The following is a 17,877-nucleotide window of genomic DNA, read 5'->3' as shown; positions in this document are numbered from 1 at the left end:
GCTTTATACTTGAGTATGGGCTGTTTTCTGTGAAAAAACAGTTGCTCTTTGGCTTCATAAGAGCATGAGAATGTAAGAATGAGAGGAATCTGAGCTCGTCCGATTCAGAGCAGCCGACTGATCTCAAAACAGCCCATTCCACACCCTCACCACTCTCTGTGTGAAGAAGAGTCTCCTTCAACAACATGACTAGACAGCCCATTCCACCCCCTCACCACTCTCTGTGTGGAGAAGAGTCTCCTTCATCAACATGACTAGACAGCCCATTCCACACCCTCACCACTCTCTGTGTGAAGAAGTGTCTCCTTCAACAACATGACCAGACAGCCCATTCCACACCCTCACCACTCTCTGTGTGAAGAAGAGTCTCCTTCAACAACATGACTAGGTAACCCATTCCATCCCCTCACCACTCTCTGTGTGAAGAAGAGTCTCCTTCAACAACATGACTAGACAGCCCATTCCATCCCCTCACCACTCTCTGTGTGAAGAAGAGTCTCCTTCAGCAACATGACTAGACAGCCCATTCCACACCCTCACCACTCTCTGTGTGAAGAAGAGTCTCCTTCAACAACATGACTAGACAGCCCATTCCACACCCTCACCACTCTCTGTGTGAAGAAGAGTCTCCTTCAACAACATGACTAGACAGCCCATTCCACACCCTCACCACTCTCTGTGTGAAGAAGAGTCTCCTTCAACAACATGACTAGACAGCCCATTCCATCCCCTCACCACTCTCTGTGTGAAGAAGAGTCTCCTTCAACAACATGACTAGACAGCCCATTCCATCCCCTCACCACTCTCTGTGTGAAGAAGAGTCTCCTTCAACAACATGACTAGACAGCCCATTCCATCCCCTCACCACTCTCTGTGTGAAGAAGAGTCTCCTTCAACAACATGACTAGACAGCCCATTCCACACCCTCACCACTCTCTGTGTGAAGAAGAGTCTCCTTCAACAACATGACTAGACAGCCCATTCCATCCCCTCACCACTCTCTGTGTGAAGAAGAGTCTCCTTCAACAACATGACTAGACAGCCCATTCCATCCCCTCACCACTCTCTGTGTGAAGAAGAGTCTCCTTCAACAACATGACTAGACAGCCCATTCCATCCCCTCACCACTCTCTGTGTGAAGAAGAGTCTCCTTCAACAACATGACTAGACAGCCCATTCCATCCCCTCACCACTCTCTGTGTGAAGAAGAGTCTCCTTCAACAACATGACTAGACAGCCCATTCCATCCCCTCACCACTCTCTGTGTGAAGAAGAGTCTCCTTCAACAACATGACTAGACAGCCCATTCCACACCCTCACCACTCTCTGTGTGAAGAAGAGTCTCCTTCAACAACATGACTAGACAGCCCATTCCATCCCCTCACCACTCTCTGTGTGAAGAAGAGTCTCCTTCAACAACATGACTAGACAGCCCATTCCACACCCTCACCACTCTCTGTGTGAAGAAGAGTCTCCTTCAACAACATGACTAGACAGCCCATTCCACCCCCTCACCACTCTCTGTGTGAAGAAGAGTCTCCTTCAACAACATGACTAGGCAGCCCATTCCATCCCCTCACCACTCTCTGTGTGAAGAAGAGACTCCTTCAACAACATGACTAGACAGCCCATTCCATCCCCTCACCACTCTCTGTGTGAAGAAGAGTCTCCTTCAACAACATGACTAGACAGCCCATTCCACCCCCTCACCACTCTCTGTGTGAAGAAGAGTCTCCTTCAACAACATGACTAGACAGCCCATTCCATCCCCTCACCACTCTCTATGTGAAGAAGAGTCTCCTTCAACAACATGACTAGACAGCCCATTCCACCCCCTCACCACTCTCTGTGTGAAGAAGAGTCTCCTTCAACAACATGACTAGACAGCCCATTCCACACCCTCACCACTCTCTGTGTGAAGAAGAGTCTCCTTCAACAACATGACTAGACAGCCCATTCCATCCCCTCACCACTCTCTGTGTGAAGAAGAGTCTCCTTCAACAACATGACTAGACAGCCCATTCCACACCCTCACCACTCTCTGTGTGAAGAAGAGTCTCCTTCAACAACATGACTAGACAGCCCATTCCATCCCCTCACCACTCTCTGTGTGAAGAAGAGTCTCCTTCAACAACATGACTAGACAGCCCATTCCATCCCCTCACCACTCTCTGTGTGAAGAAGAGTCTCCTTCAACAACATGACTAGACAGCCCATTCCATCCCCTCACCACTCTCTGTGTGAAGAAGAGTCTCCTTCAACAACATGACTAGACAGCCCATTCCACACCCTCACCACTCTCTGTGTGAAGAAGAGTCTCCTTCAGCAACATGACTAGACAGCCCATTCCACACCCTCACCACTCTCTGTGTGAAGAAGAGTCTCCTTCAACAACATGACTAGACAGCCCATTCCATCCCCTCACCACTCTCTGTGTGAAGAAGAGTCTCCTTCAACAACATGACTAGACAGCCCATTCCATCCCCTCACCACTCTCTGTGTGAAGAAGAGTCTCCTTCAACAACATGACTAGACAGCCCATTCCACCCCCTCACCACTCTCTGTGTGAAGAAGAGTCTCCTTCTCTCTGTCCTGAGTCTATCTCCACTTCATTTCCAGCTGCATCCTCTGGTCCTTGGTTTCTGTATTGGTATTGGTTTGAGTTAACGATATCAATTACTTCTAAGATTTTAAAGACTTCGATCACGGCCCCCTAATTCTTTGCTCAGTCCATGAAGCACGGGATTAGTCTCGATGTCCTTTGTCGGATTCTCTCCAGGTCCACAGTGTCCCTTTGGTAATCTGCTGAGCAGAAATTGGACAGTACTCTAGTGCGGTCTCACCACTGTATTACCCAGCCTCCTCTTTGCTTCTGTACTTCTGGCTACAAAAACCCACGAGCCTGGGTCTGAGGAAAAGCGTCTCCATGGTCTAAGGTGAAGATTTGTTGTTCATAGTTGGATCAGTAGAATTGATAAAACTCTAAGCCAGCTCTCCTTCAAATTGCACAGCTCCGAGTATGATGCACTGAAGCAGAGATACCATATCAAGCAAACGCAGCCGAACCACAGAGTTACAAACACCAAACTCACTCCCCGTTTCAACAGGAAGTGTGCAATCACTCACCCAGCCAAATACAAGAGGCTGATAATGCAGGCAAACAAACAGGTTTTCATGGACGCTTAAATCTGTGTTTTTTCCTCAGTTCCAATTTCGACAGTAACTTAAAAGCAGCCTTTTATCAATTTGGATTGAGGGTGTAGATAGCAGACATGCACATTCCTTAAATCCACTGAAAACTCATTTCTCAGACTTCCGGATGTTTCAGACTTCCTGTATTCCCGAGGGGTTTTGAACTCCCTGGTTTCTCTGTTGCAATGCTGTCCCAAGCGACTGCCTTTTCCAGACGGATCCAATTCTTCTCAAATCCTTACTGCTGTGATCCAGCGATGTGTTGCAGAACACACGAGGACAGGAGAGACAGGGCAGTTCATCGTTAACGTCTCTGTGTTGTGATCTAGGCAAGCTAGTTACAAATGAGCAGCAGTGTGGAGTAGCGGTCAGGGCTCTGGACTCTTGACCGGAGGGTCGTGGGTTCAATCCCAGGTGGGGGGGGGCACTGCTGCTGTACCCTTGAGCAAGATACTTTACCTAGATTGCTCCAGTAAAAACCCAACTGTATAAATGGGGAATTGTATGTAAAAATAATGTGATATCTTGTAACAATTGTAAGTCGCCCTGGATAAGGGCGTCTGCTAAGAAATACATTTTAATAATTAACAAACCAGCCAATAAACACTGTTTATTGTTAGTTAATAAATAACAAGCCAGCTAAAACTGCAAACATCACAGCCCTATGGTTCAAATTGTTACTGTGGTAAATGTTTAGCAAATTAAAAGAAGGTTTTTATTAGTGGGCATTTTAACAGCTTCAATACACCAGAGAGAAAGCGTTAACTATCAAAACACAAAAGAGGAAGCCAAAAAAAAGGGCGGATCTGAGCAATACACACAGCCCCAGCACCACAGAGATAACACGACCACAAACAAGACAGCTGCTTCTGCATCCAGCGCTCAGAGAACATCACAGACATCTGCAGAGCGTTCTGAGATGTTACAGTAATAAAATAACGACTCGGATCACATGATCGAGGAGTCTGGTGATGAAACGAGCGATCAGGAGATGATTTATCGGTACGCACGACTATGAAGAGGTATGTGATAAATACAGAGAACAAGGAGAGGGGCTGGAGAAGCAGTACTGAGAGTCCTGTTGATCTGCAGAGACTTTTAAATCTGTTTTACTGGGAATAAAATACTTTTAAAACATGAGACTGTGAAGGGTTAACTATCAATGCATCAGCTACACCAGTGGGGAAACATTAAGCTGCTACACCACAACACTCAGCTCCTAGTGGGGGTAAATACTGCATTTGCTCCAAGATAGAAATACACAGGGCCAAAAAAAATAAGTAAATGGTCTCCAAATCCAATGGTTGGTGCTCCTTTACGAGCCAGCTGGGTGCTACCATTTTCAACTGCTTCAAACAACTTGTTATGAGGCTACAGATCTATTAACACAGTAAGGTGCGTGTTCTGCTGAGCGGCTTGTCTCTGCAGTGGGAGGCTGTGTTCTCGTTTCCTCTTGTGATTACGCACGCTTGTTTTATCTCACAGCACTTATTTACCTAATCGTTTTAAAGGCACACAAACCAAACTGGACTTTGAAACTGGAGGTTTCTGAAGCCAGACTCTGTGTGTGTGTGTGTGTGTGTGTGTGTGTCAGCACCTGTGTGTGTGTGAGTGTGTGTGTGTGTGTGTGTGTGTGTGTGTGTGTGTGTGTGTGTGTCAGCGCCTGTGTGTGTGTGTGTGTGTGTGTGTGTGTGTCAGCACCTGTGTGTGTGTGTGTGTGTGTCAGTACCTCTGTGTGTGTCTGTGTGTGTGTCAGTACCTGTGTGTGTGTGTCTGTGTGGGTCAGTACCTGTGTGTGTGAGTGTGTGTGTGTCAGTACCTCTGTGTGTGTCTGTGTGTGGGTCAGTACCTGTGTGTGTGTGTCTGTGTGGGTCAGTACCTGTGTGTGTGAGTGTGTGTGTGTCAGTACCTCTGTGTGTGTCTGTGTGTGTGTCAGTACCTGTGTGTGTGTGTCTGTGTGGGTCAGTACCTGTGTGTGTGTGTGTGTGTCTGTGTGTGTGTCAGTACCTGTGTGTGTGTGTCCGTGTGTCTCAGTACCTGTGTGTCAGTGTGTGTGTGTGTCAGCACCTGTGTGTGTGTGTGTCTGTGTGGGTCAGTACCTGTGTGTGTGTCTGTGTGTGGGTCAGTACCTGTGTGTGTGTGTGTCTGTGCGTGTGTGTGTCAGTACCTGTGTGTGTGTGTGTCTCAGCGGATGGATGTGTGTGTGTGTGTCTGTGTGTCAGTGTGTATGTGTGTGTGTGTGTGTGTGTGTGTCAGTGTCAGTGTGTCAGTGTGTGTGCGTGTGTGTGTTTTTGTGATAAATCTGCACACTGCTTTGTACCATTTGAACAGCAAGTCAACACCAGGACTATTTTCAGGAAAGCTTGTGAACTAAAACATTAGTGTAAGAAACCACACACACACACACCCACCCACACATCCACACACACCCCCCCCCCCACACCCACACTCACACACACCCACCCACCCACACACTCACACCCACACACACAGTGAGACGGAATTAGAACATAAGAAAGTTTCCAAACGAGAGGAGGCCCCATTCGGCCCATCTTTGCTCGTTTGGTTGTTGGTAGCTTATTGATCCCAGAATCTCATCAAGCAGCTTCTTGAAGGATCCCAGGGTGTCAGCTTCAACAACATTACTGGGGAGTTGGTTCCAGACCCTCACAATTCTCTGTGTAAAAAAGTGCCTCCTATTTTCTGTTCTGAATGCCCCTTTATCTAATCTCCATTTGTGAGCCCTGGTTTCTTTTTTCAGGTCCCCTGGGTCGACATTGTCAATACCTTTTAGGATTTTGAATGTTTGAATCAGATCACTGCGTAGTCTTCTTTGTTCAAGACTGAATAGATTCAGTTCTTTTAGCCTGTCTGCATACGACATGCCTTTTAAACCCAGGATAATTCTGGTCGCTCTTCTTTGCACTCTTTCTAGAGCAGCAATATCCTTTTTTGTAACGAGGCGACCAGAACTGAACACAATATTCTAGGTGAGGTCTTACTAATGCATTGTAAAGTTTTAACATTACTTCCCTTGATTTAAATTCAACACAATATATCCGAGCATCTCGTTGGCCTTTTTTATAGCTTCCCCACATTGTCTAGATGAAGACATTTCTGAGTCAACATAAACTCCTAGGTCTTTATCATAGATCTTCAATTTCAGTATCTCCCATATGATATTTATAATGCACATTTTTATTGCCTGCGTGCAGCACCTTCCACTTTCCTCTATTAAATGTCATTTGCCATGCGTCTGCCCAGTTCTGAATGCTGTCGAGATCATTTTGAATGACCTTTGCTGCTGCAACAGTGTTTGCCACTCCTCCTGTTTTTAGAGTACAATAAAAAATGATGCTGTTACGAATTACAAAACCAGTATCAAAACATCTTAGACAAACACCAGAGTCCTGGTTCTGTTTTTAACATTATCGAGTTAGATTTTCCCCGTCACAGAAAGAAGACGGTGATAAATATTTAACTATCCCTTCAACGTGTTCTCCAAGTCTGAAAAGAAAAAAGTCTTTTTTGAAGATTGGAATGGGATGGAAAGAGGAGGGAGGGAGGGAGGGAGGGTGGAATGGAAAGAGGAGGGAGGGAGGTAGTTATGTTGTTCAAAGGGAAGGGGACAATGGCTTTTGCGTTTGTTATGTTCTGTCATTTTATTTCTGTTTTATTATTTCTGTTTTGTATTGTAAAAGCTTTGGCAATACCTGAGCGCTCTCGTCATGCCAATAAAGCATTAATGAATTGAATTGAATTGGAGAGGGGGAGAGAGAGAGGGGGGAGAGGAGGAGGGGGGAGAGAGAGAAAGAGGGGGAGAGAGAGAGAGAGAGAGAGGGGGGAGAGGAGGGGAGAGAGAGAGGGGGGAGAGAGAGGGGTGGGAGAGAGGAGGGGAGAGAGAGGACAGGGGAGAGAGAGAGAGTAAGAGAGGACGGGGGAGAGAGAGGAAGGAGAGAGGGGAGAGAGAGTAAGAGAGGAGGGGAGAGAGAGTAAGAGAGGAGGGGAGAGAGAAAGAGGGGGAGAGAGAGAGAGAGTAAGAGAGGACGGGGGAGAGAGAGGAGGGAGAGAGGGGAGAGAGAGAGGGGAGAGAGAGGGGGAGAGAGAGTAAGAGAGGAGGGGAGAGAGAAAGAGGGGGAGAGAGAGAGAGAGCGGGGGCAGAGGAGGGGAGAGAGAGGGGGAAGAGAGAGGGGGAAGAGGAGGTGAGAGAGAGACGGGGGAGAGAGAGGGGAGAGAGAGGGGAGAGAGAGAGAGTAAGAGAGGAGGGGGGAGAGAGGAGGAGAGGAGGGGAGAGAGTAAGAGAGGAGGGGAGAGAGAGAGAGAGAGAGGAGGGGAGAGAGAGGAGAGAGAGGAGGGGAGAGAGAGAGAGAGTAAGAGAGGAGGGGAGAGAGAGAGAGGGGAGGGGAGAGAGAGAGAGAGTAAGAGAGGAGGGGAGAGAGAGAGAGAGTAAGAGAGGAGGGGAGAGAGAGAGAGAGAGGAGGGGAGAGAGAGGAGAGAGAGAGGAGGGGAGAGAGAGAGAGAGTAAGAGAGGAGGGGAGAGAGAGAGAGAGAGAGGAGGGGAGAGAGAGGAGAGAGAGGAGGGGAGAGAGAGAGAGAGTAAGAGAGGAGGGGAGAGAGAGAGAGAGAGGAGGGGAGAGAGAGGAGAGAGAGAGGAGGGGAGAGAGAGAGAGTGAGTGAGTAAGAGAGGAGAGGGGAGAGAGAGACTGGACATCCATCCAATCACACTGAAGGGGCGTGCCCAGGGGCAGGGTAAACTCAGTGGACGGTCCGTTGTCACGTCACGGCTGCAGGTACTGTGGATTTTGGTTGCCGAGCAACAAACAGTAAATACCAGCGGGAAAATAAAACACTTTTGACAGAACTGAAGACAAAAACTGAGGAGCGAAACATCAGAAATATTTTTTTATAAAACCTAATTGTAACCCCCCCTCTCGTTTTGTATTAATTTTGTTACAAAAAACTGTTAAAATATCATATATGTACACCAAATAAAACGTTTTGCTTTATCTTTTAAAACTCTGTATGCAGTTAATTTATCAAAAAAAAAATGCTTATGTTATAGCAGGTGCGGAATTATTTTCAATGTGCAGTTTAGCACAAAATTATATATATGACCTAATTTACATAATTAAGTGTATTTCATATTCACTGTACACCCACAGCCCACCATTCTGCATAATTTTTATTAATATATTGCTAACTACTTCCTGTATTGTACAACGCCAGGAAGTCTGAAATTAAAGTGAAGGAACCTCCTACTCTTTCCTGATTGGCTGTTGGTAGGTGACGTCACAATCTGCGGCTGCGCGTGACCGTCTTCGCTGAAAACCATCGCTTTTGGTTCTCCTATATAAAATCACGCGGCTCGCAGAGAGAGAATCGCTTTCTCTCGCATTCTCTTCTCTAGTTTACTATCCCAGTCTACATGAAACATCCCCTTTAACACACACCACAACACCAGAAGACATCCCCTTTAAGAGCCACCCTCGTACAGCACTGCTGCTCTAGAAAGAGTGCAAAGAAGAGCGACCAGAATTATCCCGGGTTTAAAAGGCATGTCGTATGCAGACAGGCTCAAAGAATTGAATCTATTCAGTCTTGAGCAAAGAAGACTACGCGGTGATCTGATTCAAGCATTTAAAATCCTAAAAGGTATAGACAATGTCGACCCAGGGGACCTGAAAAAAGAAACAAGGACCAGGGGTCACAAATTAGATAAAGAGGCATTCAGAAAATAGGAGGTGCTTTTTTCACACAGAGAATTGAGGGTCTGGAACCAACTCCCCAGTAATGTTGTTGAAGCTGACACCCTGGGATCCTTCAAGAAGCTGCTGGATGAGATTCTGGGATCAATAAGCTACAACCAAACGAGCAAGATGGGCCGAATGGGGGCCTCCTCTCGTTTGGAAACTTTCTTAAGTTCTTATGACAGGCTTGAGGCACAGAGACTGAACTGCTCCCTCACCCCCTAAGAGAAATCAAAGCTCACCTCCACCGGAAAGTCAAACAAGCCATGTCCTCAACCGTCCGCGTCGATTCCCAGCTCTGCAACTCAAAGCAACGAGCTTCCAAAGCAAACAGGGGCACAGCCGACTGTGCTTCACAAACACAATGCCAAGAAACTCCACGTCATCTCTTTTGTAATCTGATTTTATGTTTATTGTCAGGTAGGATAAAGGCTACAACAGTAAAACCAGACTTGCAGCATTCTTAAGCCCCTGGAGATCCCAGACTCAGGTATCAATACTAAACTTTTATCCAGAGCTGTGTGCCATACTGTGTTTGGAGTCTCTTCTACAAGTTTAACGCAGCAGAAAGATGCTACGATAAGGCAGTTTTGCACTGTAGCCCCGGGGCGAAATCCCAGGTTTTGAAATCATTAAACAATAATAAACCGATTATAATCTGGTGGGAGGTTCTGTTAAGCAGCTTCACTTTACAAAAGTCCAGGGACTTCGGAGACAGGGCTGTGTTCAAAAGGCAAGGAGTGTTCTGTCGTGGAACTGTGCAAGTTAACTTTTATTGAAGTGTGTTACGAAGAGAGATCTTTCAAGATGGCGGAAAACACAGCACTGGGGTTGTTTTCGAATGAAATTTGTGCAGAACATCTGCTGTTTAATGCCTCTATAGCACTTAAGAAATTTTACAAACGAGAGGAGGCCCCATTCAGCCCATCTTGCTCGTTTGGTTGTTAGTAGCTTATTGATCCCAGAATCTCATCAAGCAGCTTCTTGAAGGATCCCAGGGTGTCGGCTTCAACAACATTACTGGGGAGTTGGTTCCAGACCCTCACAATTCTCTGTGTAAAAAAGTGCCTCCTATTTTCTGAATGCCCCTTTATCTAATCTCCATATGTGACCCCTGGTTTCTTTTTTCAGGTTGATAAAGTCCCCTGGGTCGACATTGTCAATACCTTTTAGGATTTTGAATGTTTGAATCAGATCAACGCGTAGTCTGTTTTATTTTCTCCAGGATTTGGGGCGGAGATTTTATCTATTGAGGAGATTATTCAAGGTCGACTTTTAAAAGTACAGATAAAACACGCTGGTATTTTTATTGATTTTATTAATATTTATGCACCAAATGTTGGGGCGGAGAGGATTTTATTTTTTAAAAAGCTCAGTCAGGTACTCAGGGGTTGCAGTACAGATAATTTCCTCGTGGTGGGGGGAGATTTTAATTGTTCTATGGATTTTAATAAAGATAGAAACCACGGGGAACCCCATCCCCAATCTGTCAGGGAGCTGACCACTGTATTAAATATTTTTGACCTGGTTAACATTTGGAGGATTTTTCATCCCACAAGTAGACAGTATACATGGATCAAATGTAATCAAAGCATGGTAAAGCATAGGGAAGCATTGTAAAGCACAGAGAGGTCTGGTAAAGCATAGAGAAGCATTGTAAAGCACAGAGAGGTCTGGTAAAGCATAGGGAAGCATTGTAAAGCACAGGGAGGTCTGGCAAAGCATAGGGAAGCATTGTAAAGCACAGAGAGGTGTGGTAAAGCATAGGGAAGCATTGTAAAGCACAGAGAGGTCTGGTAAAGCATAGGGAAGCATTGTAAAGCACAGAGAGGTCTGGTAAAGCATAGGGAAGCATTGTAAAGCACAGAGAGGTCTGGTAAAGCATAGGGAAGCATTGTAAAGCACAGAGAGGTCTGGTAAAGCATAGGGAAGCATTGTAAAGCACAGAGAGGTCTGGTAAAGCATAGGAAAGCATTGTAAAGCACAGGGAGGTCTGCTAAAGCATAGGAAAGCATTGTAAAGCACAGAGGTGTGGTAAAGCATAGGGAAGCATTGTAAAGCACATAGGTCTGGTAAAGCATAGGGAAGCATTGTAAAGCACAGAGAGGTCTGGTAAAGCATAGGGAAGCATTGTAAAGCACAGAGAGGTCTGGTAAAGCACAGGGAAGCATTGTAAAGCACAGAGAGGTCTGGTAAAGCACAGGGAAGCATTGTAAAGCACAGAGAGGTCTGGTAAAGCACAGGGAAGCATTGTAAAGCACAGGGAGGTCTGGTAAAGCATAGGGAAGCATTGTAAAGCACAGAGAGGTGTGGTAAAGCATAGGGAAGCATTGTAAAGCACAGAGAGGTCTGGTAAAGCATAGGGAAGCATTGTAAAGCACAGAGAGGTGTGGTAAAGCATAGGGAAGCATTGTAAAGCACAGAGAGGTGTGGTAAAGCATAGGGAAGCATCTGAAATGACCAATGGTGTAACCTAGCAACAGACTTTCTAGGCCAGGCAAACAAACTGAGAAATTTCTTTTGGAATTAAAAGACGTTTCTGTGTTATTGTTTGCGTTCAATGAAGCAAATAAGAATAATTGTTCTTTTTTTTGCTTTGATTGTTAGAGCAAGTTTTTGTACAGCAATTCAAACGTAGCATTACAATTCAAACACAAGGGTGAGGCATACCCCATAAGACAGCATTGAAGTCAGGATTATATAAGAACATAAGACAGTTTCCAAACGAGAGGAGGCCCCATTCAGCCCATCTTGCTCGTTTGGTTGTTAGTAGTTTATTGATCCCAGAATCTCATCAAGCAGCTTCTTGAAGGATCCCAGGGTGTCAGCTTCAACAACATTACTGGGGAGTTGGTTCCAGACCCTCACAATTCTCTGTGTAAAAAAGCGCCTCCTATTTTCTGTTCTGAATGCCCCTTTATCTAATCTCCATTTGTGACCCCTGGTTTCTTTTTTCAGGTTGTTCAAGTCCCCTGGGTCGACATTGTCTATACCTTTTAGGATTTTGAATGTTTGAATCAGATCAGCACTCATGACTTCAAGGTGAAGCCTCACACAGTGTCTAAATGGGACAGTAAACGACTCGATGAGTCTAACTCTTATCTGGAGCGCTGGCAAAATCCTGACTGTCATGTGCGTCGGCTGTACCCAAGGAAAGGGAACCTGGGTTGGGTTGAACACAACTGGCCTTCATCCGAAACCAGATATTATGATAATCATACTTCCCTAAGTGCTTTTTCAAAACACCAGATCTGTGACAACAGCATGACAAATGAACACCTGTTTTAAAAACCACAGGTACAAATATCCCACAATGCCTCTTGATCAGGAAACGTTGACGGTTTCCTGATCCATTATAAATATCATATGGGAGATACTGAAATTGAAGAAGGAATCTATGATAAAGATCTAGGAGTTTATGTTGACTCAGAAATGTCTTCATCTAGACAATGTGGGGAAGCTATAAAAAAGGCCAACAAGATGCTCGGATATATTGTGATGAATTTAAATCAAGGGAAGTAATGTTAAAACTTTACAATGCATTAGGAAGACCTCACCTAGAATATCGTGTTCAGTTCTGGTCACCTCGTTACAAAAAGGATATTGCTGCTCTAGAAAGAGTGCAAAGAAGAGCGACCAAAATTATCCCGGGTTTAAAAGGCATGTCGTATGCAGACAGGCTGAAAGAATTGAATCTATTCAGTCTTGAACAAAGAAGACTACGCGGTGATCTGATTCAAGCATTCAAAATCCTAAAAGGTATAGACAATGTCGACCCAGGGGACCTGAAAAAAGAAACAAGGACCAGGGGAATGGAGATTAGATAAAGGGGCATTCAGAACAGAAAATAGGAGGCACTTTTTTTACACAGAGAATTGTGAGGGTCTGGAACCAACTCCCCAGTAATGTTGTTGAAGCTGACACCCTGGGATCCTTCAAGAAGCTGCTTGATGAGATTCTGGGATCAATAAGCTACTAACAACCAAACGAGCAAGATGGGCCGAATGGGGCCTCCTCTCGTTTGGAAACTTTCTTATGTTCTTTATAAAAATGCATTGGCAGTTATGACCAGAGATGAACGAGGGCGCTTCAAAACACTCTTCAAAAACCTGCTAGGCCTAGAATGCAGACAGGAAGGCTGAAACACTAAAGAGTGTACAATCACAAAACGCACACACAGGAGAAGCAGTAGGGGTGTCGACAGGGCAATAGGGGTGTTGACAGGGCAATAGGGGTGTCAACAGGGCAATAGGGGTGTTTTAGATCCTCCACTGAACCTGGTAAGCTATTCCATGCATTTATAACCCCCTGCGTCAAAGTTTTTCCTAACTTCTGCTTGAAACTTCCTTTTACCCATCTTCCATCGATGCCCCTTGTTCTCCTCTCTCTTAAATTTGAAGTCTCGGTTCACTTTATTCCATGTCTGATTTTCAAGTCCCCTCTCTCCCTGCTTTTTTCGAGGCTGAAGAGATTTTAACCTGTCCACGTAGGTTTTGTAACTCAGTCCTGGGATCAGCCTAGTTGCCCTTCTCCTGTGCACACAGTATTCTAGGTGGGGCAGAACTGTGGCATTGTCCCACGCTACTCCACTACTCCGCTCGCTCCACTGGCTCCCGATCACCGCTCGCATCCAGTTCAAGACTCTTGTACTCGCCTACAGATGCCTTGACCAGTCTGCACCCAGCTACCTCCAGACCCTCATCTCTCCCTACACCCCCACTCGACCTCTCCGCTCCTCCTGCACTAGAAGACTGGCTCTACCTCCGCTACGCTCCCCTGCCTCCAGAGCCCGCTCCTTCTCCACCCTTGCTCCGCAGTGGTGGAATGACCTTCCTACAGATGTCAGGACTGCCCAGTCCCTGACCACATTCCGGCGCCTCCTCAAGACTCACCTCTTCAAACAGCACCTGTAGAACTCCTCTGTTTGTATCCTGGGACACTATCACCCTTCATTTAAATGTGCTTTATTTTGCTCTTATCTGCCCCCTATTTTACTGCATTTAATCCTGTACTTCAGAATACTGTAATCTGCCAAGTGTTTAACCTGTAGTATTTTGTATTTAATCACATCCTGATGTAACTATCACTATTTAATCATATCCTGATGTAACTATCACTATTATCTGCTGTATTATTGAATTGTGGTTTGTCACACTTGAACAAAAGTTATTGTATTTCTTGCTCTTATTGTATGACTTGTACTGTAACACTTGAAATGTATTTGCTTACGATTGTAAATCGCCCTGGATAAGGGCGTCTGCTAAGAAATAAATAATAATTGTATAACCTTAACATGACCTCTCTGGACTTGTATTACACACTGTAACATTGTGTGTGGTTTATTGTATGGAATTGGATTAGATGCAGATTAAGATATAGGTTAATGATATAGTAAACTACATGGATTATATAGAGCATAAAATAAAGTGGTCATAATTCTTCATATATTCAGTCTGTGCGCTGTGTGTTTCTGTGTATGAATGCAGGTCTGCCTTATACAGCATAATACGCGTCACACTAAAAAATAACACAGATCGAGCGATGCTGTAGAATTAAATGTTTAAATAATACGTATTTTTTTTTTAAAAAAAAGGTGCATTTGTCATTCTAGCTTTTAAATGAGGTGCTGTAGGGTTATTAAAGGCTGGGTCGTGTTTATAGTATATTTGTTTTCATGTAAATAACGGGTTTCCCTGAGAAGTCTCTCCGAAACAGCAGCATATACAGAAATATCTGAGGGGGAAAAACAGCAACACAGCTTCCGAGCCTCTCACACCTCAGACAAAAATGAAAGAAAGATCCAGGACCGAGCTTTATGACCAAAAAAAAAACAACAACAGGGTGATATAAACTACTTCCAGTCTGCAGAATAGGAAGCATACAGGCTTATAATAAATACAGGCGCTGCGGAACTCCACAGCTGAGGCAAACCCCGGCGCCCACTGCATTTTATCATCGATAAATTCAAAACACAACGACACAGTGACAATATAAATGTACGTCTGCGTGTATTTCCTCAAGGTGGCTTAGTTTAACGCTACCGTAATTATTTTAGCCGTTTCACGTTGACAGCACAGGAAAAAAACCCAGAAAAACCTACACCGAAATTATCGCTGGGCTTCATTTTCACAATTTGCCAGTTCATTTTAGATACAACCGCTACAGAATCGCGACACGACCACGCAATGTCGCGACACGATATCGCAACACGCACGAGTGGTTGAATAATAATAATAATAATAATAATAATAATAATAATAATAATAATAATAATCATGAGAAACGCATTTAAAAGCAGCTTACCCATTGCCTGTTCGGGTCTCTCATATATTCACAGCCGTGTTGTTCGTGTAAGGATGGATATCCATTAACCATTGAGCAATTCTGCATATTTCACAGCCGATCCTCATTATTACTCCTGTGTAGGTTGATGAGACGCGAAACTGCAGCATTTTTGGAGTCGTGTGTGTGCCTTCCCTTTACAAACGGCACGGTCGCTTTGAAATATAAATAACCGCGCACGCACATATCAATACTAATAATATTGCATTTAATGCACCCCTGCAAAGGGTAGCCCTCGTCTTTACATTACATTTGCTCGTATATATTATTGCATTGCTCCCGGTCTCCGTGCATTAGTATTGCAGACTCCCCGAGCTAGCGAGCTTGCAAGCTGGGTTACAATGACGCCTTTTCATATACAATTCAGGACCCCCCCTCCTTCCCTCTCTCGTTTTTCACAGAGGAAATGAAACAGCTCCGCCCCTGTTTTTTTTTAGCAAGTATCGAGGAGAGAAATAATGTAGCGGTGCATCTGATATCAAACATTAATTAAACACAGCGCGTATGTCTCTGTGTTGTTCCTCCAGTATTGAGCAGAGCGCCATTCAGTCTCTCTTTCTCTCTCTCTCTCCCTCCCTCTCTGGTTGCAATTGTCAATTCTGATTCAAAATGACCCCTTTTTAACAAAAGCAACCATTGTGTTATTTCTTAACATAACGGCAGAGAAAGAGAAAGAGAGAGAGAGAGAGAGAGAGAGAGAGAGAGAGAGAGAGAGAGAGAAAGAGAGAGAGAGAAACACCACACGGGACGCGATAAACTGTAAACCCCCCCGCTTTAAAAAATAAATAATACATATTTTTTTTAAAAAAAGGCGGACCAGTGACATTTGTGGTTTGTAAGTTTAATTTTGTGACTTTATTTTTTTATCTCCGTGGCAACCGAATTGTTCCCATGATGCACCAGGCAGTGTAAGAAGTGCCGATTCATTTTTATTTATTTATTTATTTATTTATTTATTTATTTATTTATTTTGTATACCCCTGTAAAATACTTTTTGTCTAATTTCTGTACTGCGATACGTACATGCCCTTATAAAAAACAACCACCCGATTTTACTGCAGAATCCCACGCCGAAACACTACAGTTTACTTCAGTGATTTTAAAAACACATTGTAGGCCTTTTAATAAAAGAGCAACGTTATTTAATTAATATTTTTTTTTTATGATGAGTTTACAATATAAAACTGACAGATCTACTAAATTAAATTCGAGCTGTCTCGCTAATCTCCCGCCACAGCTCCCGAGACGAGACGGTTCAATAGTATTTTAATCTAAATCAGATACCTAAGTTTGAATGCTGGTACAACATCAGTTTAGTTTCAAAATGTTTTAAAAACGAGCAAAACACCAGAAATTTAAACCGGCCTTTATTTTCACGTGGCTGAGCCGCATGTTTAATGTCTCTGAGGGGCTCTCCTTTGAATTCAGAGGCGTCCAATGTACAGTATTGCCTGACTGTAATTTAAAAAAATAAATAAATAAAATAAACTCCCTGCAGACAACTTTAATTGTACAGTATGTGTCTATTCTGCAGTGTGTATAAGCACAGAAGGGCAACTAGGTTGATTATTATTATTATTATTATTATTATTATTATTATTATTATTATTATTATTATTATTATTATTTATTTCTTAGCAGACGCCCTTATCCAGGGCGACTGACAGTCGTAGACAAAAATACATTTCAAGGATCACAGTGCAAGTATTAATACAATTAAGAGCAAGATAAATGCGATGACTTTGGTTCTAGGATGATTATTATTATTATTATTTGTTTATTTAGCAGACGCCTTTATCCAAGGCGACTTACAGAGACTAGGGTGTGTGAACTATGCATCAGCTGCAGAGTCACTTACAACTACGTCTCACCTGAAAGACGGAGCACAAGGAGGTGAAGTGACTTGCTCAGGGTCACACAGTGAGTCAGTGGCTGAGGTGGAACCGGGGACCTCCTGGTTACAAGCCCTTTTCTTTAACCACTGGACCACACTGTGATTCCAGGACTTAATGACAAGCGGTCTACAAGGTAAAGCTAACCCAAGTGACTCTAGATCAGAAGGTAGGAAGCAATTTGTTTTGTTACACAGAGAGTTATAAATATCCTAGCAGGTGAAGCAGAGGATCTCACACACTGTGCTCCCCATAGGGGAGACTTCCTTACCTGAGATAACATGAGGTAGTTCAAGCTAACCAGGGGCTGTGAAACCAGCCTCGACAAGAACCCCTGCAGTGAAACCAGCCACCTAGATTTCAAGTTAAGGTTACAGAAATGTGCAGGGTTGCCTTACCTGCGTATCGTTCACCTCGCCTTTCTGATGGCGCTCGTATAATCTCTCCTGGTTTGCAGGTCGCTCTAGGTCTGGCCTTTAGTGTGTATTTCCTTAGCGGTGACTTTGCAGACGTGTCGCGTGAATAGGCAGGAGTTGTGGGAGACAATGGTTTGATTTTATCAGCGATGCATGAAGCCCTTTCTGGGCTGCCGATGTTACCTTTTCAGTGACGTAGCTCATAAACCATTTGCATAACAAACCTGGTGTGATAAGACACAGCATAGGCAAATCTGAATGGGTCTGTTTCCGTGGCTGCAGCCAGCA

At 44.3% G+C, this 17,877-nt stretch overlaps 1 protein-coding gene across 2 annotated transcripts in view; it reads right to left on the bottom strand.

Annotated features, from left to right (window-relative positions):
* The window catches only part of LOC117432620 (beta-1,4-mannosyl-glycoprotein 4-beta-N-acetylglucosaminyltransferase), a 32,489-nt gene extending 15,767 nt beyond the window's left edge, over positions 1-16,722 (bottom strand). Inside the window, exon 1 of one of the 2 annotated variants that reach the window (XM_059020563.1) lies at positions 15,243-16,722. The gene's annotated coding sequence lies outside the window, so the exon portion shown is untranslated. Of the gene's footprint in view, positions 1-2,555; positions 3,568-15,242 lie in introns of those variants that run through there. The other variant, XM_059020564.1, reaches the window with a different exon arrangement.
* Between the last annotated feature and the right edge of the window lie 1,155 nt (positions 16,723-17,877).

The sequence above is a fragment of the Acipenser ruthenus genome, unplaced genomic scaffold, assembly GCF_902713425.1.
Source record: "Acipenser ruthenus unplaced genomic scaffold, fAciRut3.2 maternal haplotype, whole genome shotgun sequence".
Classification (NCBI taxonomy): Eukaryota; Metazoa; Chordata; class Actinopteri; order Acipenseriformes; family Acipenseridae; genus Acipenser; species Acipenser ruthenus.
Note: the sequence above shows the minus strand (reverse complement) of the source record. Positions and strands in the feature narration are given on the sequence as shown.